Source organism: Oncorhynchus masou, unplaced genomic scaffold (assembly GCF_036934945.1).
Source record: "Oncorhynchus masou masou isolate Uvic2021 unplaced genomic scaffold, UVic_Omas_1.1 unplaced_scaffold_1214, whole genome shotgun sequence".
Lineage (NCBI taxonomy): Eukaryota > Metazoa > Chordata > Actinopteri > Salmoniformes > Salmonidae > Oncorhynchus > Oncorhynchus masou.
The window spans coordinates 11,726-36,099 of NW_027001932.1; the positions used below are offsets into that span (position 1 = coordinate 11,726).

Consider the following 24,374-nt stretch of genomic DNA (forward strand, 5'->3'; position numbering starts at 1 on the left):
CGTGACAGGTGCTTTGCTTTCATTGTTGCTACAAAAGGAGGATTTGGCTCTTAAAAAAATGGCGACCTATTGCATTGCTGTTTGCAGAATATAAAATTATATGTCTCTCAAACTGGTTGAAAGAATATCTGGGTCTGTTGATCTACAAGGACAAGTCTTACTGTGTACCTGACCGTTCTATAGTTGATAACTTAAATATTTAACCTTTATTTAACCAGGTTGAGATCAAGTTCGATTTTACAACTGCGACCTGGCCAAGATAAAGCAAAACAGTGCGACACAAACAACACAGAGTTACACATGGAATAAACAAACGCACAGTCATTAACACAATAGAAAAGTCTATATACTGTCAGGACCCGGTTACGAACCTGGGTCTCCGGAGTGAGAAACAGTCACTTAACCAACTGAGCCACGAATAGTCAGCAGAACCCAGAAGATGAGGCAGACACAGCAGTACTTAAGACGGTGTATTTAATAAAGTAAAAAGGAGAAGTCCTTCAATACAAAAAATGGCAAATCCAAAAGGTGGTAGGAATAGCACAAAAAGCCTCAAGAGATACTCAAAAACAAAAACAGAATTCCACAAGCGCATCCACAAGAATACACAGAACACTAGGGCTGGGTGCTAACATACAAACACAGAGCACAGAACTGAGGGAAACTAAGGGTTTAAATACAATCAGGGGAAAAAGAGGCACAGGTGCAAATAATAATGGGGAACAAGGGAAAAAACATAAGGTCAAAAAGCACAATGGGGGCATCTAGTGACCAAAACCCGGAACAACCCTGGCCAAATCCTGACAGAATCCCCCTAGGAACGGCTCCTGACGTTCCTACCAGCTCTCTCAGTGTGGAGGGCCCTGAACTGACGAATGAGGTCAGGGTCCAGGATGTCTTTGGCAGGAACCCAGGAGCGCTCCTCGGGACCGTAGCCTTCCCAGTCCACCAGATACTGCCAGGACCGCTGCACCCGGCGGGAATCCAGTATCCGATGGACGGTATAAGCCGGCTGGCCTCCAATGACACGAGGCGGAGGGGAGGTCTGTCTGCGGGACAAGGGGAGAAAAAACAACAGGTTTTAACAATGAAATGTGAAATGTGGGATTAATCTTAAGGGATCTGGGTAAGTGTAGGCGATAAGAAACTGGGTTAACTCTCCTGGCAACCTTGAAGGGACCGATGTATTTTTGGGACAGCTTGCGAGACTCCACCCGTAGAGGTAAGTCTCTTGTGGAGAGCCAGACTCTCTGGCCGGGCGCAGGGTAGGCCCGGGACGGCGGCGTCTGTTGGCTTGTTGTTGGTACCTCTGTGAGGAACGCATAAGATTAAGACGGGTCTTCCTCCACATAAGCCGACAGCGTCTGACGAACTTCAAGGCTGAAGGCACTCTGACTTCTGCCTCCTGGTCCGGGAACAATGGAGGAGCATAGCCAAACTGACACTCGTGTGGGGACATACCAGTGGAGGAGGAGCGCAAGGTGTTGTGCGCGTATTCGGCCCAAACAATAAAGGATGACCATGTGGACGGGTTGTCACGAGTCATACATCGGAGGGTGGTTTCCAGCTCTTGATTCATCCTCTCTGTTTGGCCGTTGGACTCCGGATGGTACCCTGAAGATAGACTGGCAGAAGCCCCCATGAGTTGGCAGAAGGCCTTCCAAAACCTTGAGGCGAACTGGGGACCTCTGTCAGAAACCATATCTTGAGGAATGCCGAAGACTCGGAACACATGATTAATTACCAACTCAGCCGTTTCCTTGGCAGATGGTAACTTAGTCAGAGGGACGAACCTGGCCGCCTTTGAAAACCTGTCGATTATGACTAGGATAGTAGTATTGCCATGGGATGGAGGAAGTCCAGTAATAAAGTCCAATGAGATATGGGACCAGGGTCTGTGGGGAACAGGTAAAGGGTGAAGGAGTCCTTGAGGGCGGAGGTGAGAAGATTTGCCCTGGCAGCACACGGGACAGGCATTGACGAAAGTGGCAACGTCTTCTCTTATGGTAGGCCACCAGAACTTACGCTGGATGAACTCCAAGGTGCGACCTACGCCCGGATGACAGGTGAGGTGAGAGGAGTGCCCCCACAGAAGGACCTGAGTCCTCACTGCCTTGGGGACAAACAACCAATTGGCAGGACCTCCTTTCGGTTCGCTAGCTTGAGCACGTCTCACGGTATCCTCAACTTGCCACGAGATCGGAGCCACAATCTTAGCAGCAGGAAGGACAGGCATGTCCGTGTCATCTCGAATGGCAGGAGCGTAGACTCGGGACAGGGCATCCGGTTTGAGATTCTTCGACCCGGGCCGATAGGTGAGGATAAACTGGAATCGATTGAAGAAAAGAGACCATCTAGCTTGTCTAGAGTTCAACCGCCGCCTGCTGGATATACTCCAGATTTTTGTGGTCCGTAAGCACTTGAAACGGGTGAGAAGCCCCCTCGAGCCAGTGTCTCCATTCCTTCAATGCCATCTTAACCGCTAGGAGTTCACGATCCCCCACATCGTAGTTCCTCTCAGTCGGGGTAAGCCGGTGTGAGAAGAAAGCGCACGGATGAAGCTTCTTGTCTTCACCCTCTGAGACAGGACAGCTCCAACACCAACCTCTGATGCGTCTACCTCCACCACAAATGGTTCATCCGTAGTCGGTAGTATCAGGATGGGAGCAGAGAGAACGCGCTGCTTGAGTCCTTGGAAGGCCGTCTCAGCTTCTCTTCCCCACAAAAACCTTGCATTGCCACCCTTGGTTAAAGCTGAGAGAGGGGCTGCCACCAAGCTGAAGTTCTTGATGAACTTGCGGTAAAAGTTTGTGAAGCCCAGGAAACGCTGAACTTCCTTAACGGATTTGGGGGTGGGCCAATCCGCTACGCCCCTAACTTCCTGGGGTCCATTTGGACTCGACCGGGTTCCACTACAAATCCCAGGAATTGTACTCGGGATGAATGGAATTCACATTTTTCCGGCTTAACGTACAGATGGCTGTCCAGGAGGCGTTTGAGTACTTGTCTGACATGCTTAGTGTGTTCTTGAAGGGAGCTCGAAAAGATGAGGATGTCATCCAAGTAAACGAACACAAATATGTTAAGCATATCCCTAAGCACATCGTTTATGAGCGCTTGGAACACCGCTGGGGCGTTGGTCAGGCCGAAGGGCATCACCAAGTATTCATAGTGACCAGTAGGCGTGTTGAAAGCGGTCTTCCACTCGTCACCAGGTCTGATCCGCACAAGATGGTATGCGTTCCGCAGGTCAAGCTTAGTGAAAACAACTGCTTCCTGGAGCAGCTCGAAGGCTGTGGCCATAAGGGGTAGCGGGTAACGGTTACGGCATTGAGTCCCCGGTAGTCGATGCAAGGACGTAATCCACCGTCTTTCTTGGCCACAAAGAAAAACCCTGCTCCCGCCGGGGAGGTGGATGGACGCATGAGGCCTGCTTCCAGAGCGTCCTTGATGTAGGTATCCATAGCAGCTCGTTCGGGTGGAGATAGGGAAAAGATCCGACCCCTGGGGGGGCAAGTGCCCGGAAACAGGTCGATGGGGCAATCGTAAGGTCTATGGGGTGGTAGCATGGTGGCCCTCTGTTTGCTAAACACCAGTTTGAGGTCATGGTAACACTCGGGAACTCGGGTCAGGTCGATGGATTCTAAAGACTCGGGAGTAGAACTCGGGAATTCTGGAAAATACAAGTAGCTTGGCACGTAGGACCCCGCTGCTTGATAGTGCCCACAGACCAGTCGATGTGAGGGTTATGGCTGTGAACCCAGGGGTATCCAAGGACGAGAGGGAACTCGGAACAGGAGATCAAATGAAAGTTCATCAATTCCTGGTGTTGTGAAACTGAAAGTCGCAAGGAGGTAGTGACATGAGTGACAAGTCCAGATCCCAAAGGGCTTCCATCCAATGTAGTGACCCTCATGGGTTCACTTAGAGGTTCAGAGGGAACGCCATTCTCCTTCGCCCAGACACCATCCATGAAGTTACCTGCGGCTCCAGAGTCTACCAAGGCTTGAAGGTGAAGCTTGTGGTTGTCCCAGGAGAGGTGACTGGAATGAGCAGACGGGAGTTGGACGGATGGGAGGAGGTTATGTTTCCCGTTACAGTTCCCCCGGTCTGTACGGGACAGAGCGTTTCCCTGGAGCACGGGACACGTGGAACGGAAATGGCCCGGTTTGCCGCAATATAGACAGCGTCGCTCCTCATCCGGCGGTCTCTCTCAGCCTGGGAGATGCGTCCAATCTGCATGGGTTCCGATGGAGCCAGCGAGGATAAAGGTGGGGACTCGGAGCTGGGACTGATAGGGGCTAGAGGTCTACGGTTGAGTTCTCTCTCTCAGACGCTGGTCAATGCGTGAGGCCAACTTGATCAGGGACTCGAGATTGTCCGGTGGTTCCCGAGTGGCCAGTTCATCTTGGATAGTGTCGGAAAGGCCTTTCAGAAAGCACACCGTGAGCGCCTCGTTGTTCCAGCCACTTGCTGCTGCCACCGTGCGGAACTGGATGGCATAGTCCGTCACGCTGCGCCAACCTTGGTGGAGAGTCAGGAGCTGTTTGGCTGAGTCAGAACCACTGCTTGGGCCTTGAAACACTCGTTTGAATTCCTCAGCAAAGGCAGAGTAGCTGGCACAGCAGGAACTATGGGCATCCCACACAGCAGTAGCCCAGGCCAGGGCTTTTTCCGACAGCAGGGTGATGATATAAGCGATCTTAGACCGGTCGGTGGGAAACTTCGAGGGTTGTAGCTCAAAGGAGAGAGAACATTGGGTGAGAAACCCTTTACAAGCACTTGGATCACCTGAGAACCGTTGGGGAGGTGGAAGATGAGGTTCAGCCAGGGGTTAACTGCCATGGGTACGTGAATCTGAGGTACTGGGACGGGAACTGTTGCCGGGGTAAGACGATCAGATATTTGCTTAATGGAAGTCAGCATCTCCGACAGAAGATGAGAATGTCTAGCCATTAAGGCCTCTTGCTGAACCAGGGCAGCTTCGTGGCGTTGGACAGTCTCCTGGTGGTGGGACAGCATGGCAAAAAGGTCCTGGGAACTGGCTGCCTCTGGGTTCATTTTAGGCTCTGTGTTTCTGTCAGGACCCGGTTACGAACCTGGGTCTCCGGAGTGAGAAACAGTCACTTAACCAACTGAGCCACGAATAGTCAGCAGAACCCAGAAGATGAGGCAGACACAGCAGTACTTAAGACGGTGTATTTAATAAAGTAAAAGGAGAAGTCCTTCAATACAAAAAATGGCAAATCCAAAAGGTGGTAGGAATAGCACAAAAAAGCCTCAAGAGATACTCAAAAACAAAAACAGAATTCCACAAGCGCATCCACCGGAATCGACAAGAATACACAGAACACTAGGGCTGGGTGCTAACATACAAACACAGAGCACAGAACTGAGGGAAACTAAGGGTTTAAATACAATCAGGGGAAAAAGAGGCACAGGTGCAAATAATAATGGGGAACAAGGGAAAAAACATGAGGTCAAAAAGCACAATGGGGGCATCTAGTGACCAAAACCCGGAACAACCCTGGCCAAATCCTGACATATACAGTGTGTGTGCAAATGAAGATTTGGGAGGTAAGGCAATAAATAGGTCGTCGTGTCGAAATAATTACAATTTAGCAATTAAACACTGTAGTGATAGATGTGTAGAAGATGAATGTGCAAGTAGAGATACTGGGGTGCAAAGGAGCAGAAAAAATAAAATATATATATATTTATAAATAAATAACAATATGGGGATGCGGTAGTTGAATGGGATATATTCAGATGGGCTATGTACAAGTGCAATGATCTGTAAGCTGCTCTGAAAGCTGATGCTTAGTGAGGGAGATATGACTTTAGTGATTTCTGCAATTCATTCCAGTCATTGGCAGAAGAGAACTGGAAGGAAAGGCAGCCAAAGGAGGAATTGGCTTTGGGGGTGACCAGTAAAATATACCTGCTGGAGCACGTGCTACGGGTGGGTGTTGCTATGGTGACCAGTGCTACGGGTTTCTAATAAGAGACTTTTTAGACATTTGTAAACTGTCTGATGTGAACCTTACTTTGGATCAGGAGAAAACAATGAAAGGGTTTGGGGATTTTTTATTTATTTTTTATCTTGGATGAGTTTACTGTATGCTGGGGCCTCATGTATGGTGAAGGTGGGGGTGGTTTGAGCTGCCCCATCCCTGTCCAAAGGGGCATCAGGCAGGGATGACCAATTTCAGGACAGTTATATTGACTGGCAATTGAACCAATGCTTTGCTTTTTAAGAGTGAGGCTTACTGGTTTCTCTGTGCCAGGTGTAATGAAGGGTCCCACGAGAGCAATGTCTGCATATGCAGATGACATGACCGTTTTTATTACAGGGGTGAGGATGTTAAGATTCCCTCAAATGCTTTAAAGAGTTAATTTGGAAAATAGTGATTCACTGTGGGCTGGGTCCACTCCATGGTTACCAGGGGGGCTTCAATGGGGCAGAGATGGGATGAAGACTTGGGTGTTTCTCTTCGCTCTGATGTCTTACAAAAAATAACTGGGTGGGTGTGGTGGAGAAGGTGTATGCCAGATTGTCTAGGTGGAAATGGGTGCTACCCCAGCTGTCTGATAGGGGAAGGGTGCTGGTAGCCAATCACCTAGCCTGATTTTACACCCACTGGGGGCCCTGATACAAGAGCTTAATCGGACCGTTGTCAATTTCTTCTGGTCTGGACAACATTGTATTAAAGCTGGTTCCTGTACCTGCCACTGCACGGTGGGCCTGGTGGACATTTCTTCTAGGATCATGGCTTTCCAGCTCTAAGCAGCCGAGAGACTGTTGTACAGTGACGGTTCTAGCTGGGTGGATAGAGCCTACACATTGATGAGGAGTGACAAGCACATTTTCCTCTTAAAGCAAGAGGGGTGATTTGTATAGCCTGACTGCATTCAATGAGTCTGTTATGCAGGCTTGGAGAGTTTGACATATCCCGTAAGGCCGGCACGACACCAGGGAAGTGGCCTTTTGAAGAGTCTCTTTGTCATAACACTGTCATCCAGTCCCATGCTATGGGTTCAGCCAGCCTACATTCATGCCTGTTAGGTGTGGGGTGTACCAAGCTGGGTTATCTGATGCGGAGCAGGAGCAGATTGTTGGAGGAGCTGGGAGAAAGAGCAGGGATCCGATCATCTCCACAAATGAGGAAGGTCGTCGCTGAGGTCTGTGACTCCTTGCCAGTACTTCATTGGCAGTATGTGACTGATACTTCCAATTCTGATTGATGAACGGAGGGTCTGGATGATGTGTTCCCTGCACTGATTGTTAGTGCTGCAGCTTGGGCATTAGAGGAGGACGGGGGGTCTGGATGACGTGTTCCCTGCACTGACTGTTAGTGCTGCGATGGGGGCATTAGAGGAGGACGGAGGGTCTGGATGACGTGTTCCCTGCACTGATTGTTAGTGATGCGATGGGGGCATTAGAGGTGGATGGAGGGTCTGGATGACGTGTTCCCTGCACTGAATGTTAGTGCTGCGATGGGGGCATTAGAGGTGGATGGAGGGTCTGGATGACGTGTTCCCTGCACTGATTGTTAGTGATGCGATGGGGTCATTAGAGGTGGACGGAGGGTCTGGATGACGTGTTCCCTGCACTGACTGTTAGTGCTGCGATGGGGGCATTAGAGGTGGATGGAGGGTCTGGATGATGTGTTCCCTGCACTGACCGTTAGTGCTGCGATGGGGGCATTAGAGGTGGATGGAGGGTCTGGATGACGTGTTCCCTGTACTGACTGTTAGTGCTGCGATGGGGGCATTAGAGGAGGACGGAGGGTCTGGATGATGTGTTCCCTGCACTGACCGTTAGTGCTGCGATGGGGGCATTAGAGGTGGATGGAGGGTCTGGATGACGTGTTCCCTGCACTGATTGTTAGTTGCTGCGATGAGGGCATTAGAGGAGGACGTGGGGATGCTGCTCTCCTTCCATACCCCGGAGCTGGGGAGTTCAAGGCGGTGGGGGAGTTCAAGGAGGTGGGAAAGAAGGGCATGTACATAATGTGTAAAAGTGTCCCGTGCTTCTTCCTTGGAAGGGGTAAAATCGAAGAGGTGGGCGGGTGTGTTTGGTCCAGCTGCCTCCCCAAAAGGCTTTTTGTGATCATTATACAACCGCCTATTTAAAAGAGCTGACCTACAATGGAGGATAATACATGGAGCCATAGCCACTAATATGCATCTGGTACACCTGGATCCTACAGTAGGGGAAGGCTGTCCATCCTGCATCTGGTACACCTGGATCCTACAGTAGGGGAAGGCTGTCCATTCTGCATCTGGTACACCTGGATCCTACAGTAGGGGAAGGCTGTCCATTCTGCATCTGGTACACCTGGATCCTACTGTTGGGGAGGGGTGTCCATTCTGTGCTGAGTCTGAAACTCTGGCACATCTGTTTTTACTGTGTCCCAGGTTGGTCGGGATGATTGACCTGATCACTTCTTGGTTCTCAGCATTGGGAGAGTTTGCTCTTCCCAACTGTATATATTTGAGCCAAAGTACAGGTTTAGTCAAAAGGGTGTAGTTGTGTTGCTTAATTTTGTGTTTGGGGCAGCAAAATTAGCGATATGGAAGACCTGTAAGAACAGTATTCGGGGACAGGGATGTGGTGGGAATGCTGGAGGGAATGTTGGCAGCGAGACTGAGGGTTGAGTTTGCCTATTATAAACTTGTCAACAATATTGATCTGTTTATGAGTATGTGGGGTATTCAGAGGCTGTTGTGTTTAGTTACTGTGGAGGAGTTGGAGTTGTGTTTTTAAATGTGTAACTATGGTTTTTTATGAGTATTTATTGTGTTGTGGTGACACGAATATTACCGAAGGTGGCTCCCCTTCTTGTTCGGGTGGCGCTCGGCGGTCATCGTCGCCGGTCGACTAGCTGCCACCGATCCTTTTTTTCCTTGTTCGTTTGGTTTTGTCTAATTGGTTTCACCTGTTCATTGTTTGGTTGTTAGGGTGGGGTTATTTAAGTTTGTTCATCCCGCTTCTGTTTGTGCGGGCTTGTTTTTCTGTATTTGTGAGAGGTGTTATTGTTTGTTTCTCGTTGTCCTGGTAAGGGTACTATATTGTTTTTATTGTTACGCCTGTTTGGGTATACCATGTGGGCTCCCAGACCTAAAGATCTCTGTCTCTCTGTCTCTCTGTCTCTCTGTCTCTGTCTCTCTGTCTCTCTGTCTCTCTGTCTCTCTGTCTCTCTGTCTCTCTGTCTCTCTGTGTCTCTGTGTCTCTGTGTCTCTGTGTCTCTGTGTCTCTGTGTCTCTGTGTCTCTCTGTGCCTCTGTCTCTGTCTCTCGTGTGAGAAACAGTCACTTAGTAAACTGAGGGTTTAAATACATTCAAGGGAAATGAGGCACAGGTGCAAATGATAACTAGAACAAGGTTAAAACAAAAGGGTCAAAAAAAGAAGCACAATGGGGGCATCGAGTGACCAAAACCTGAACAATCCTGGCCAAATCCTGACTCTCTCTCTCTCCCTCTCTCCTCCAGCTTCTCTCTCTCTCCAGCCTCTCTCTCTCCTCCAGCCTCTCTGAGTGTCAGTCCTGACAGATCTCAGTTCTTTGAATTTGAGTCTGTCTCTCTGAGCTGTGAGGTTCAGGGGAACTCGACTGGATGGAGAATGATGAGGAACGCAGAGAGAGGAAACCTTTCAGAGTGTAGTACTGACTGGGGAAAACATCAAGGGTCTTCATGCATCGTGTCACTAACACCATCAGACAGTGGAGTGTACTGGTGTGAGTCTGGGTCTGGAGAACACAGCAATGCTGTCAACATCACAGTACATGGTATGTCCACATACACCATCTACTAACATTATAGTGCTTAGTTGTTAATCTGGTTTCAGATAGCTGATGTTAGGTTTATACAGTTGAAGTCAGAAGTTTACATACACCTTAGCCAAATACATTTAAACTCATTTTTCACAATTCCTGCCATTTAATCCTAGTAAATATTCCCTGTCTTAGGTCAGTTAGGATCACCACTTAATTTTAAGAATGTGAAATGTCATAATAATAGTTGAGAGAATGAATTATTTAATAATATTATTATTATTATATGCATGTTATTAGTAGTATTGGATAAAAAACACTCTAAAGTTTCCAAAACTGTCAAAATATTGTCTGTGAGTATAACAGAACTGATATTGCAGGCAAAACCCTGAGGAAAATCAAAACAGGAAGTGGCTTCTATTTTGAAAACTCCATGTTCCATAGCCTCCCTTTGCTGGATTTAAAGGGATATGAACCAGATTCCTTTTCCTATCGATTCCTCAAGGTGTCAATTGTCTTCAGACATAGTTTCAGGCTTTTATTTTGAAAAATGAGCCAGAACGATATCATTGCGTCAAGTGGTCACATGAGTTTTGCTCGCGCAACAGAGTTTGGATAGGTATTGCTTTTCCATCTCCTACTGTGAAAGACATTTGCGGTTGATATATATTATCAATTATATATTTTAAAAACAACCTGAGGGTTGATTATTAAAAAAAATTGACATGGTTCTGTGGACATTATGGAAACTATTTGGATTTTTCTTCTGCGTTGTTGTGACTGCTCTTTCCTGTGGATTTCTGAACATAACACGCCAAACAAACAGAGGTATTTTTGATATAAAAATAATCTTTACGGAACAAAAGGAACATTTGTTGTGTAACTGGGAGTCTCATGAGTGAAAACATCCGAAGATCATCAAAGGTAAATGATTCATTTGATTGCTTTTCTGATTTTCATGACCAAGCTACCTGATGCTAAGTGTACTTAATGTTTTGTCGTGCGATCGATACACTTACACAAACGCTTGGTTTGCTTTGGCAGTAAAGCATAATTTCAAAATCTGACACGACAGGTGGATTAACAAAAGGCTAAACTGTGTTTTCCTACATTGCACTTGTGATTTCATGAATATAAATATTTATAGTAATATTTCTTGCTATGCTATTCAGCGGTTGTTGATGACACTTATCTCGTTAGTGGGATTGCAGCCATAACAAGTTAAGCCATTTTGCCACAACTTTGGAAGTTTTCTTGGGGTCATTGTCCATTTTGAAGACCCATTTGCGACCAAGCTTTAACTTCCTGACTGATGTCTTGAGATGTTGCTTCAATATATCCACATAATTTTCCTACCTTATGAGGCCATCTATTTTGTGAAGTGCACCAGTCCCTCCTGCAGCAAAGCACCCTCACAACATGATGCTGCCATCCCCGTGCTTCATGGTTGGGATGGCGTTCTTCGGCGTTCAAGCCTCACCCTTTTTCCTCCAGACATAATGACGGTCATTATGGCCAAACAGTTCTATTTTTGTTTCATCAGACCAGAGGACAAAAAGTTTGATCTTTGTCCCCATGTGCAGTTGCAAACCGTAGTCTGGCTTTTTTTATGGCGGTTTTTGTGCAGCTTCTACTTCCTTACTTCCTTGCTGAGCGGACTTTCAGGTTATGTCTATATAGGACTATTTTTACTCTGGTAAAGAGATACTTTTGTACCTGTTTCCTCCAGCATCTTCACAAGGTCCTTTGCTGTTGTTCTGGGATTGATTTGCACTTTTCGCACCAAAGTACATTTATTACTAGGAGACAGAACGTGTCTCCTTCCTGAGCGGTATGACGGCTGCGTGGTCCCATGGGTCCCATGGTGTTTAAACTTGCATACTATTGTTTTGTACAGATGAACGTGGTACCTTCAGGCATTTAGATATTACTCCCAAGGACAAACGAGACTTGCGGAAGTCTACAACTAGTTTTCTGAGGTCTTGGCTGATTTCTTTTGATTTTCCCAAGATGTCAAGCAAAGAGGCCCTGAGTTTGAAGTTTGGCTTTGAAATACATCCACAGGTACACCTCCTATTGACTCAAATTATGTAAATTTGCCTATCAGAAGCTTCTAAAGCCATGTCATCATTTTCTAGAATTTTCCTAGCTGTTTAAAGGCACAGTCAAACTAGTGTATGTAAACTTCTGACCCATTGGAATTGTGATACAGTGAATTATAAGTGAAATAATCTGTCTGTAAACAATTTTTGGAAAAATTACTTGTGTCATGCACAAAGTAGATGTCTTACCTGACTGGCCAAAACTATAGTTTGTTAATAATAAGACATTTGTGGAGTTGTTGAAAAATGAGTTTTAATGACTTGTGGAGAACTATTCACTCAAACACTTCTCAGATACCAGAGCTTGTGAATTCAATTATACTTGTATTGCAGAGAGCAACAAAGCCGAGCACCTCCATGGAAGAACTGCCTCCTCATTCTTAGTGCTTGGCTTTTATAAATGTTTATCTAATGATGTCATCACCCCATTTGCTTTGTTACATAGTTTCCATTCTCTTATTGGCTCAGATTTTGGGGCATAGATTATGTTGGTGGCATGACATGGAAATAAGCTAATGTTCCTGTCCAAAGGTCTTTACAAGTTCAGACCTACATTATCAATGTATGCTTAATTTATATGGGTGTCCAGTAGCCTTCACAAGATCAGACATGGCCCAGACCAGTCACGTCTTGTTGGTTTACCTTGCCTCATCTACACAGATTCTGCTTACGCTCTGTTTTTTACATGTCCAATGGTCAATTCCATGTTGATCCAGTACACTCACATTGGTTCAGCCTTCATTCTGCTGACACATGTCTAATATTTCAACTTTTATTGATTATTCTTTCTACTTCAAAGGGAACAGTATAGGTTACTGAGAACCATCACATGACTGGAAAATATCCAACAACTTCCGACTTCAACTGTATATGATGTTTACATATTATATACAGCTGGAGCTGTGACCCTGGAGAGTCCTGTTTATATATGATGTTTATATATTATATACAGCTGGAGCTGTGATCCTGGAGAGATATATGATGTTTATATATTATATACATGTTTCCTGGATGTTTATATATGATGTTTATATATTATATACAGCTGGAGCTGTGATCCTGGAGAGCCCTGTTTATATATGATGTTTATGTATTATATACAGCTGGAGCTGTGATCCTGGAGAGCCCTGTTTATATATGATGTTTATATATTATATACAGCTGGAGCTGTGATCCTGGAGAGCCCTGTTTATATATGATGTTTATATATTATATACAGCTGGAGCTGTGATCCTGGAGAGCCCTGATCCTGGATCCTGAGACATGATTTATATATGATGTTTTTATATATGATGTTTATATACAGCTGGAGCTGTGATCCTGGAGAGCCCTGTTTATATATGATGTTTATATATTATATACAGCTGGAGCTGTGATCCTGGAGAGCCCTGTTTATATATGATGTTTATATATTATATACAGCTGGAGCTGTGATCCTGGAGAGCCCTGTTTATATATGATGTTTATATATTATATACAGCTGGAGCTGTGATCCTGGAGAGCCCTGTTTATATATGATGTTTATATATTATATACAGCTGGAGCTGTGATCCTGGAGAGCCCTGTTTATATATGATGTTTATATATTATATACAGCTGGAGCTGTGATCCTGGAGAGACCTGTTTATATATTGTCAGGATTTGGCCAGGGTTGTTCCGGGTTTTGGTCAGTAGATGTCCCCATTGTGCTTTTTGTCCCTATGTTTTTCCCTTGATCCCCATTATTATTTGCACCTGTGTCTCGTTTCCCCTGATTGTATTTAAACCCTTTGTTTCCCTCAGTTCTGTGCTCTGTGTTTGTATGTTAGCACCCTGCCCTAGTGTTCTGTGTACTCTTGTCGATTCCGGGTGAAGTTCTTGTGGTATTCTGTTTTTTGTTTATTTTTTGGTGAGTTTCTTTTGAGGTCTTTTTGTGTTTTTCCTACCACCTTTTGGATTTGCCATTTTTTGCATTTTAGGTTTTTTCTTTATTAAATACACCGTGTACTGCTGTGTCTGCCTCATCTTCTGGGTTCTGCTGTCTATTCGTGGCTCAGTTGGTAAAGTGACTGTTTCTTCCGGAGACCCAGGTTCGAAACCGGGTCCTGACATATATGATGTTTATATATTATATACAGCTGGAGCTGTGATCCTGGAGAGCCCTGTTTATATGATGTTTATATATTATATACAGCTGGAGCTGTGATTGGAGAGCCCTATATGATGTTTATATATTATATTGGTTGATCCTGGAGAGACCTGTTTATTTATTTATATATTATATACAGCTGGAGCTGTGATCCTGGAGATAATGATGTTTATATATTATATACTGGAGCTGTGATCCTGGAGATACCTGTTTATATATGATGTTCTATATTATATACAGCTGGTGCTGTGATCCTGGAGTGTTTATATATTATATACAGCTGGGGCTGTGATCCTGGAGAGCCCTGTTTATATATGATGTTTATATATTATATACAGCTGAGCTGTGATCCTGGAGAGACCTGTTTATATATGATGTTTATATATTATATACAGCTGGAGCTGTGATCCTGGAGAGACCTGTTTATATATGATGTTTATATATTATATACAGCTGAGCTGTGATCCTGGATGTTTATATATGATGTTTATATATTATATACAGCTGGAGCTGTGATCCTGGAGAGCCATGTTTATATATGATATATATTATATACAGCTGGAGCTGTGATCCTGGAGAGCCCTGTTTATATATGATGTTTATATATTATATACAGCTGTAGCTGTGATCCTGGAGAGACCTGTTTATATATGATGTTTATATATTATATACAGCTGGAGCTGTGATCCTGGAGAGACCTGTTTATATATTATATACAGCTGGAGATGTGATACTGGAGAGCCCTGTTTATATATGATGTTTATATATTATATACAGTTGGAGCTGTGATCCTGGAGAGACCTGTTTATATATGATGTTTATATATTATATACAGCTGGTGCTGTGATCCTGGAGAGCCCTGCCCTTCCTGTGACTGAGGGAGATTATGTGACTCTGCGCTGCAGACATCAGGTAACTCCCTCTGACCTCACAGCTGTTTTCTACAAAGATGGATCCCTCATCAGGGCTGAGTCTTCAGGAGAGATAACCATCCCTGCATTATCCAAGTCAGATGAAGGACTCTACAAGTGTTCCAGCTCGAAAGGAGAATCACCAGAGAGCTGGATGACTGTGACAGGTGAGAAGATGAGAAAGCTTGACATTCAGATTATTTGGTTGTTCTTTACATTGTTAAATTTGAGACGTTATATTCATAATCATTTGTGTTCTTGTAATCTCGCTTGGTCATTAGACGCAATACATACACAGGTGTGTCCAAACTTTTGAATGGTACTGTATGTTTAAGATTATATTATTCTGATTGATTATAACTATTTACTGTTTCCTCTGGTGTTTTTCAAGCTGGGGGCTCTACCCCATCCTCCTCCCCCTCCCTCCTCCCTCCCCCTCTCTCCTCCTCCCTCTCTCTGTCTCTGGGTTGGTGGCTGCTCTCTCCATCTCTCTGATCATTCTACTGGTCCTGTTCTGCAAGAGGAACAAAGATGGAGCAGCTGAACCCAGAGATGTTACGTATGCTGACGTTAGAATCATACAGGAACCAGAACCCAGGAGAAGGAGAGAGTACACACACACACACACACACACACACACACACACACACACACACAGTACAATGTTTTATGTCTTCAACCCGTTGTCTCGTCTCCTCCAGAGAAGTCTCCAGGAGCTGATCCAGTCTACTCTGCAGTGAAGACCTCCAACACCACAGGTACTGTAGTACTGTATGACACTATAACACCACAGGTACTGTAATACTGTATAACACTATAACACCACAGGTACTGTAATACTGTATACCACTATAACACCACAGGTACTGTAATACTGTATAACACTACCACCACAGGTACTGTAGTACTGTATGACACTAACACCACAGGTACTGTAATACTGTATACCACTATAACACCACAGGTACTGTAATACTGTATGACACTATAACACCACAGGTACTGTAATACTGTATAACACTATACACCACAGGTACTGTAATACTGTATGACACTATAACACCACAGGTACTGTAATACTGTATAACACTATAACACCACAGGTACTGTAATACTGTATAACACTATAACACCACAGGTACTGTAATACTGTATAACACTATAACACCACAGGTAATGTAGTACTGTATAACACTATAACACCACAGGTACTGTAGTACTGTATAACACTATAACACCACAGGTACTGTAATACTGTATAACACTATAACACCACAGGTACTGTAATACTGTATAACACCACAGGTACTGTAATACTATATAACACTCCTTCATACAGCTGGTCCAGTCTGTGTTAAACTATAATTGTGAACTGTAATATCACAGGTCTCTCTCAACACCCAGGTTGACTGTCCAGTCTGTGTTAATACCAGTCCTGTGTTATAACAATCCAGTCTGTGTTAATATCCTCTCCTGTGTTTAGTTCCAGGTGGATCTGGTCCAGTCTGTGTTAACACTAACACTCCTGGTTTAATTCTGGTGGATCTGTTCCAGTCTGTGTTAATATCCTCTCTCTCTCTTGTGTTTAGTTCCAGGTGGATCTGGTCCAGTCTGTGTTAATATCCTCTCTCTCTCCTGTGTTTAGTTCCAGGTGGATCTGGTCCAGTCTGTGTTAATATCCTCTCTCTCTCCTGTGTTTAGTTCCAGGTGGATCCAGTCTGTGTTAATATCCTCTCTCTCCCTGTGTTTAGTTCCAGGTGGATCTGGTCCAGTCTGTGTTAATATCCTCTCTCTCCTGTGTTTAGTTCCAGGTGGATCCGGTCCAGTCTGTATTAATATCCTCTCTCTCACCTGTGTTTAGTTCCAGGTGGATCTGGACCAGTCTGTGTTGATATCCTTTCTCTCTCTCTGTGTTTAGTTCCAGGTGGATCTGGTCCACTCTGTGTTAAAATCCTCTTGAAACTCCCCATCCGGGATCGTGACTAAAGCCTCAGGCTCATTGGCTGGTCCACGTTTCTGAAAATCGCAAATAAAATGAAAATAATGCGCCTGCTCTCAAGCTTAGCCTTTTCTTAACAACACTGTCATCTCAGATTTTCAAAATATGCTTTTGAACCATAGCAATTGACTAATGTGTGTAAGAGTATGCTAAGCTAGCTTAGCATTTTGAGTAGCATTTAGTTTTCACAAAAACCAGATAACCAAATAAATAAAATCATTTACCTTTGAAGAGCTGGATGTTTTCAATGAGGAGACTCTCAGTTACATACCAAATGCGCAGTTTTTCCTGAAAGCTCTGTGTGTAGGAGAAATCGTTCCTGGTCCAGTCTGTTTTGTACATCACATTTGGTCCAGTCTGTTCAGTCACCTACAACGTCAAACTTTTTCCGAATTAACTCCATAATATCGTTCCAGATGGCAAACGTTGTTTGGAATCATTCCTCAAGGTGTTTTTTCAATATCTCTTCATTGATATATCGTTCTGGAAGCCTGCATTCTCCTCTGAATTCTGTGGAAAAATACCAGCTGACTTTGGCTGGTCCACCGTCGGACACCTGTTAAATGTGGTCTCTTATGGTCAATCTTCCAATGTGTTTACGTCACAATGCTGCAGCACCTTGGGGAAACCAGAAAGGGCAGACTTACTCCTCTCGCATTCACAGCCATATAAGGAGACAATGGAAAACAGAGCCTCAAAAATCCTGCTCATTTCCTGGATGCCGTCTCATCTTGTTTTGCCAAGCTCACGTTCTAGGGTATCTTTGCAGTTCTGGACAGTCAGAGTGTTTTCTTTCGAAAGCTATAAATTATATGCATATTCGAGCATCTTTTTCTGACAAAATATCTTGTTTAGTTCCAAAAATTTGGCTGGTCCAGTCTGTGTTAATATCCTCTCTCTCTCCTGTGTTTAGTTCCAGCTGGTCCAGTCTGTGTTAATATCCTCTCTCTCCTCCTGTGTTTAGTTCCAGGTGGATCTGGTCCAGTCTGTGTTAATATCCTCTCTCTCTCCTGTGTTTAGTTCCAGGTGGATCTGGTCCAGTCTGTGTTAATATCCTCTCTCTCTCCTGTGTTTAGTTCCAGGTGGATCTGGTCCAGTCTGTGTTAATATCCTCTCTCTCTCCTGTGTTTAGTTCCAGGTGGATCTGGTCCAGTCTGTGTTAATATCCTCTCTCTCTCCTGTGTTTAGTTCCAGGTGGATCTGGTCCAGTCTGTATTAATATCCTCCCTCTCTCCTGTGTTTAGTTCCAGGTGGATCTGGTCCAGTCTGTGTTAATATCCTCTCTCTCCTGTGTTTAGTTCCAGGTGGATCTGGTCCAGGTGATGTGAACAATGCTGACATCAACCACACTGTTAAGTTTAACACAACAGGTGGATCTGGTCCAGTCTGTGTTAATATCCTCTGGAGTAAATCATATGTATTTACTGTGTTTATTTCAATAGTTGTAGATCTGGTCCAGTCTGACCTGTTTATCCTTTCTTTCAGAGAACGTTGTTTAGACCCTGTCCTCAGCAGTGAAGACAGACAGACAGAGATCCAGGTCTGTGTTAATACCCTGTCTACTCAGTGTTTAGACAGACAGACAGAGATACTGGTCCAGTCTGACCCTGTCTAAGTGAAGACAGACAGACAGAGATACAGGTCAGTAGTGTTTAGACCCTGTCTACTCAGCAGTGAAGACAGACAGAGATACAGGTCAGTGTTTAGTTCCTCAGCAGTGAAGACAGACAGACAGAGATACAGGTCAGAAGTGTTAATACCCTGTCTACTCAGCAGTCAGACAGACAGATACAGTTTCGTTCCAGACCCTGTCTACTCAGCAGTGAAGACAGACAGACAGAGATCAGGTCAGTAGGTGTTCCAGACCCTGTCTACTCAGCAGTGAAGACAGACAGACAGAGATACAGGTCAGGATCTGGTCCAGACCCTGTCTTAATATCCTCAGACAGACAGAGATACAGGTCAGTGTTTCCAGACCCCGTCTACTCAGGTGAAGACAGACAGACAGACAGACCAGTCAGACAGACAGACCAGACAGACAGACAGACAGACAGACAGACAGACAGACAGACAGACAGACAGACAGACAGACAGACAGACAGACCCAGACTCTCAGACAGACAGACAGACAGACAGACAGAGATACAGACAGACAGTTTACCCAGTTCCAGGTGACAGACAGAGATACAGACAGAGATACAGGTCTGTGTTAAGACCCTGTCTACTCAGCAGTGAAGACAGACAGACAGACAGACAGACAGACAGACAGACAGTACAGTCTGTGTTCCAGACCCTCTCTACTCAGCAGTGAAGACAGACAGACAGACAGACAGATCCAGGTCAGTGACAGACAGACAGACAGACAGACAGACAGACAGACAGACAGACAGACAGACAGACAGACAGACAGACAGACAGACAGACAGACAGACAGACAGACTCCCAGTTTAGTTCCAGACAGACAGAGATACAGGTCAGTAGGTGTTAAGACCCTGTCTACTCAGCAGTGAAGACAGACAGACAGACAGACAGACAGTGGTTTCTCCAGACCCTGTCCAGCAGTGAAGACAGACAGACAGACAGAGATACAGGTCAGTAGGTTTAGTTCCAGACCCTGTCTACTCTGCAGTGTAGACAGACCAGGATACAGGTCAGTAGGTCGTTCCAGACCCCGTCTACTGCAGTGAAGACAGACAGACAGAGATACAGGTCAGTAGGTCATTCCAGACCCTGTCTACTCAGCAGTGAAGACAGACAGACAGACAGAGATACAGGTCAGTAGGTCGTCCAGACCCTGTCTACTCAGCAGTGAAGACAGACAGACAGAGAGTCAGGTCAGTAGGTATCCTCCCTGTCTCCTGTTTAGTTCAGCAGTGAAGACAGACAGACAGAGATACAGGTCAGAAGGTCAGACCAGACCCCGTCTACTCAGCAGTGAAGACAGACAGACAAAGATCAGGTCCAGTCAGCAGTGAAGACAGACAGACAAAGATACAGGTCAGAGGTCTCCTGACCCTGTCTACTCAGCAGTGAAGATCAGACAGACAGACAGACAGACAGAGATCCAGGTCAGTGGTGTTCCAGACCCTGTCTACTCAGCAGTGAAGACAGACAGAGATACAGGTCAGTAGGTGTTCCAGACCCTGTCTACTCAGCAGTGAAGACAGACAGACAAAGATACAGGTCAGACAGGTCATTCCAGACCCTGTCTACTCAGCAGTGAAGACAGACAGACAAAGATACAGGTCAGTAGGTCCAGTCTACTCAGCAGTGAAGACAGACAGACAGACAGACAGACAGACAGACAGACAGACAGAGAGACAGGTCAGTAGGTCCAGACCCTGTGTTTCAGCAGTGAAGACAGACAGACAGACAGGTCAGTCTGTGTTAACAGACAGCAGTGAAGACAGACAGACAGACAGACAGACAGACAGACAGACAGACAGGTCAGTGGATTTCCAGACCCTGTCTACTCAGCAGTGAAGACAGACAGACAGACAGAATACAGGTCAGAAGGTCTCTCCAGACCCTGTTTAGTGAAGACAGACAGACAGTGAGATCCAGGTCAGTAGGTCGTTCCAGACCCTGTCTACTCAGCAGTGAAGACAGACAGACAGAGATACAGGTCAGTAGGTCGTTCCAGACCCTGTCTACTCAGGCAGTGAAGACAGACAGACAGACAGACAGACAGACAGACAGGTCTGAAGGTCGTTCCAGACCCTGTCTACTCAGCAGTGAAGACAGACAGACAGACAGACAGACAGACAGGTCAGTTTTTCCAGACCCTGTCTACTCAGCAGTGAAGACAGACAGACAGAGAGACAGGTCAGAAGGTCGTTCCAGACCCTGTCTACTCAGCAGTGAAGACAGACAGAGATCAGGTCAGTAGGTCGTTCCAGACCCTGTCTACTCAGCAGTGAAGACAGACAGACATACAGACAGACCACAGACAGACAGTACAGACAGTAAGAGACAGACAGACAGACAGACAGACAGACAGACAGACAGACAGACAGACAGACAGACAGACAGACAGACAGACAGACAGGTCAGATCCAGACCCTGTCTTGGCATAATGACAGACAGACAGATAACATGTCAAATATATTTCCAGACCCTGTCTACTTTTCAGTGAAAAGGAACAACAGACATACAGAGAACAGGTCTAGTATCGAACAGACCCTGTTACTAGCTGTGAAGACAGACAGCAGAGATACAGATCATAAGGTCATTTCCCTATGTGCATTTTGTCAGGTTTTTCAAAACAGACATATTGCCAGTTTAACTAATTAAACCCTGTCTATAGGCAGAGCAGATCTGACAGACAGAATGACAGACTGAGGTAGGTCCAGATCCTGTCTATCAGCAGTAACCAGATGATACAGACTGAGGTATTCCAGACCCTCACTGGCACTAACCCAGACAATGTACAGACAGAGTAGGTCCAGACCCTGTCTCACTAAGCCTAATGACAGACTGAGATACAGGTCAGATAGGTCTGTATCCAACCCTAATGTCAGACTCAGGTCCAGATCAGCAGACAGAATACTAGAGACTGAGGTAGGTCCAGATTGTTCTAGAATGTACAGACTGAAGGTCCAGATCACTGAAGCAGGTCGTCACTAACCCTAATGTACAGAGATAATCATTATTATAATAATATATAATAGACAGACACAAAAGACAGACAACTTAGGTCAGCATCAAATATCTCACGAAGAACAGATCACCGCCACTTAGAGTGGCTTTACAGACAGTTTGATAGATCTGTAACACAACCCTATGTGGATTAGGTGGTTCCAAAACCACTGTACATATTTTCATTTTAACAAATGTAATCTGTGTGAACTTTAGGTACTGTATCTGGAACTGAACGCGTACAGACTGAGGTAGGTCCAGATCACTGTATCACTAACATAATGTACAGACTGAGGTAGGTCCAGATCACTGTATCACTAACCCTAATGTACAGACTGAGGTAGGTCCAGATCACTGTATCACTAACCCTAATGTACAGACTGAGGTAGGTCCAGATCACTGTATCACTAACCCTAATGTACAGGCTGAGGTAGGTCCAGATCACTGGATCACTAACCCTAATGTACAGACTGAGGTAGGTCCAGATCACTGTATCACTAACCCTAATGTACAGACTGAGGTAGGTCCAGATCACTGTATCACTAACCCCTAATGTACAGACTGAGGTAGGTCCAGATCACTGTATCACTAACCCTAATGTACAGACTGAGGTAGGTCCAGATCACTGTATCACTAACCCTAATGTACAGACTGAGGTAGGTCCAGATCACTGTGTCACTAACCCTAATGTACAGACTGAGGTAGGTCCAGATCACTGTATCACTAACCCTAATGTACAGACTGAGGTAGGTCCAGATCACTGTATCACTAACCCTAATGTACAGACTGAGGTAGGTCCAGATCACTGTATCACTAACCCTAATGTACAGACTGAGGTAGGTCCAGATCACTGTATCACTAACCCTAATGTACAGACTGAGGTAGGTCCAGATCACTGTATCACTAACCCTAATGTACAGACTGAGGTAGGTCCAGATCACTGTATCACTAACCCTAATGTACAGACTGAGGTAGGTCCAGATCACTGTATCACTAACCCTAATGTACAGACTGAGGTAGGTCCAGATCACTGTATCACTAACCCTAATGTACAGACTGAGGTATGTCCAGATCACTGTATCACTAACCCTAATGTTCAGACTGAGGTAGGTCCAGATCACTGTATCACTAACCCTAATGTACAGACTGAGGTAGGTCCAGATCACTGTATCACTAACCCTAATGTACAGACTGAGGTAGGTCCAGATCACTGTATCACTAACCCTAATGTACAGACTGAGGTAGGTCCATTTCAACTCTAACCCTAACTTCAACTCTAACCCTAACTTCAATTTCAACTCTAACCCTAACTTCAACTTCAACTCTAACCCTTACTTCAACTTCAACTCTCACCCTAACTTCAACCTAACCCTAACTTCAATTTCAACTCTAACCCTAACTTCAACTTCAACTCTAACCCTTACTTCAACTTCAACTCTCACCCTAACTTCAACCTAACCCTAACTTCAATTTCAACTCTAACCCTAACTTCAACTTCAACTCTCACCCTAACTTCAACCTAACCCTAACTTCAATTTCAACTCTAACCCTAACTTCAACTCTAACCCTAACTTCAATTTCAACTCTAACCCTAACTTCAACTTCAACTCTAACCCTTACTTCAACTTCAACTCTCACCCTAACTTCAACCCTAACCCTAACTTCAACTCTAACCCTAACTTCAACCTAACCCTAACTTCAACTTCAACTCTCACCCTAACTTCAACCATAACCCTATACCATATAGCTAAAGGTAATAAGACTACGTTATTGTATTTGCATTTTGGCATACATGCAGTGGACGGTTTGAGTATCTTTGGTCTGGAGACAAATGCGAGTTGGTCCAGGACACAACGACAGGGGATGGAAAGAACTTGTATTGGGCGTCTCAATACGATAGACCCTAAGGGTCTGAATGAAAAATAGTGATTTACTTTGGCTTACCTAGCTGATGGAAGGGGTCATCTTCGATGTAGCAACATGGGTTATTTGGTGGGGGGGAGGGAAGAGGGGAGGTGGTGGGGGCCTGTGGAGAGCCACCCATTATAAATGTTTGTTTATTGTATTATTTATTTATGTTTTCTGGTCCATGGTGGATTTGCCATTGTCTGATAGCACTTATGATTGTCTTTAAAATATGTACTTCTTATTTAATTATTTATTTATTTATGGATCTACTCACTGACCATAAATACGATTGCACTTATTTTTATCATATCCTTGATCTTTTCGTGTGGCGTGGCTTCACCTTATTTTTTGGATACTTTTATAGCACTTATTTGGAGTTTTCTTTGTTTGATGGTACTCATGATTGTTAAATATGTACTTTTTATTTTTGTATTCATTGGGTGGTTCATACTGTAGACCCTAATCCCTCACCCTAACCCTGGGATCCTCATGCCTTACCCTAACCTCTAGACCCCCATACCTAATCTTAGGTTAACCCCGACCTGTACTCTTATACTTACCCTAACCCTCACCCTAACCTGAATTCTAACCTTAACCCCTAGTTACCCTAATCCCTCACCTTAACCCTGAGACCCTCATGCCTAACCCTAAACTTCTAGACCCTCATACCTGATCTTAATTTAGCCTTGACCTGTACTCTAATCCTGACCCTTACTGTAAACCCAACCTGAATTCTGACCTTAACCCTTAGCTCCTAAATCCTTACCATAACTCCTAACCCAAACCTTATATCCCTAGACCCCCATATCTAATCCGAATCCCTGACTCCCTATATCTATTTTAACCCCTAGATCCTCATAATGAACCTTTCCTCCTAGACCACCGCTCTGACCTTAACACTTGGCCTCTATT

General features: G+C 44.9%; 1 protein-coding gene, 1 long non-coding RNA gene and 1 pseudogene across 2 annotated transcripts in view; all 3 read left to right on the forward strand.

The window, feature by feature from the left end:
- The first annotated feature begins 7,851 nt into the window (after window positions 1–7,851).
- On the forward strand, window positions 7,852–15,522 carry LOC135529945 (low affinity immunoglobulin gamma Fc region receptor II-b-like; annotated as a pseudogene).
- A 94-nt stretch (window positions 15,523–15,616) lies between these two features.
- The window catches only part of LOC135529944 (uncharacterized), a 43,238-nt gene continuing 34,480 nt past the window's right edge, over window positions 15,617–24,374 (forward strand). Inside the window, exon 1 of the long non-coding RNA XR_010453773.1 lies at window positions 15,617–15,675. This is a non-coding gene — a long non-coding RNA (uncharacterized LOC135529944). The remainder of the gene's footprint in view (window positions 15,676–24,374) is intronic.
- LOC135529942 (protein SON-like) overlaps window positions 21,793–24,374 on the forward strand; it is a 28,301-nt gene continuing 25,719 nt past the window's right edge. The window contains exon 1 of the transcript XR_010453772.1: window positions 21,793–21,805. The gene's annotated coding sequence lies outside the window, so the exon portion shown is untranslated. The remainder of the gene's footprint in view (window positions 21,806–24,374) is intronic.